A 1,624-nucleotide genomic window follows, 5' to 3' on the forward strand; every position below is an offset into this window, starting at 1 on the left:
TATGGATTAAGAGTCTCATGTTGACAACAACCACATAAGCCTCCAATGATATGGTGGGGTTTTTTATAATTTGAAATGTAAAGTCGGTTGTCAGAGTTTTGTTGGTTTATGGACCAATTATAGCTTAATTTTAAATGTATAGTCGGTTGTGGTTATAATGGAAAGCTTTTTTCTTATCTAGATAGTGGGTCGGTGACCCAACTTTTCAAAGAAACCCATGATGTCATAATTGAATAATAAATATTTAAGTTTATTTTTAATCATTTTGTTACTTTTTTTTTTTATTTTTCAATTTCTATCTTAACTATGATATATTTAAAATTTAAGTCATTAATATAAAGAAAAAATTCTCACATGCAACGCATGTGCTTAATTACTAGTTCAATAAAATGTTTGAATGGGCACTTGCTACTGTTTGTTTATTTCTGGATTTTGTAAGAAACTACATTGTTAAGTAACTAAATACCCTGATTTTCTTTTTAAAAGTTCAAATCTAGTTGGGCATTTGCAGAAGGGTTGTTGTCTGCAAACTGCTTCTAGTTATGGATTCACGACTATTGACAAATCATAAGGGGTTCGTGGTATACGAGGAAGCTAAAATGCTTTTGCTCCAGATCAGTGATCTAGAATTGCCACTCTTAAAATTAGTTAGCAGTCATCTCATCTACTATTTTGGAAGGATCAAGAGCAGAAGAGAAGGAAGAAAAAAAAAAGAACAAAGTGGATGAAAAAAGTGGTTTTGGGAATTCTTTCCTCTTAATATCAGAGCCAGGTTCCGATCCTGGGACCTATGGGTTATGGGTCCAGCACGCTTCCGCTGTGCCACTAATTAATTTACTTAAAATTATTAAATGGAGATTGCAATAGTAAAAATCAAAAGTTCACAACAGAAATTTGATTTTGGGACCACTGTCAAAGCAACTCAATCAAAGCTTCAGCCCTCGGCCCCTTAATGGATTAGAAGGGGTTGGACTTGTTAAGTGTTTAGTTCCGTTTATGTTTATTGAATAAATGTTTGCATTTTATTTTCTGGTAAAACCGAGAAATACAATAATTGTAACCGTTTATGACAATTAAGCATCACTAAGTGCCACATCAGCATAACAATAAATAAAGGCCTGACCATTTGTAGAAGTTTTAAAGAAAGTTCATTTTTTATATTTTTGATGCATACAGAAGAACAAAAGAGAGAAAATGTTGAGATGGTGCCTATGTGGCACTGCCAGTAAACATTTACTCAATAACATAAACACAACCCAACCTGATCCAAAATTGTACCGGTATAGGAAAATGAGTATAAGATATTTGAGTGGAGACATTGCATTTGTAGGTGTTGAGAAGCTAGTATCAATGCATGATTGTGGAGAGGTCGTAATAGGTAAAAAGTAAAAAGAGGTTTCATAGTCTGTCAGACAACCGCACGACCATCTCATCCTGGCGAAACCGGATGGAAACGACCCTCCACAGCCGAGATGGCCTAGAAACCAGACCATCCATTCCATCAATCATGCTCTGGTCGCACGGTCAAGATTCATCCACCAGACATCCACCAGACTTAGGTTCCTGTCTCCTTTGAATACAGAGGTACGAGCCTATAGAACAGATCCTGTTCAAGTAAGGTCAT

General features: G+C 35.5%; 1 non-coding gene across 1 annotated transcript; it reads right to left on the reverse strand.

Annotated features, from left to right (window-relative positions):
• Window positions 1-1,402: 1,402 nt before the first annotated feature.
• LOC148871219 (small nucleolar RNA U3) lies at window positions 1,403-1,624 on the reverse strand. The gene has a single exon (XR_016108542.1). It is a non-coding gene; the product is annotated as a small nucleolar RNA U3 (small nucleolar RNA).

The sequence above is a fragment of the Nelumbo lutea genome, chromosome 2, assembly GCF_056320005.1.
Source record: "Nelumbo lutea isolate HS-2025 chromosome 2, American lotus-T2T, whole genome shotgun sequence".
Classification (NCBI taxonomy): domain Eukaryota; kingdom Viridiplantae; phylum Streptophyta; class Magnoliopsida; order Proteales; family Nelumbonaceae; genus Nelumbo; species Nelumbo lutea.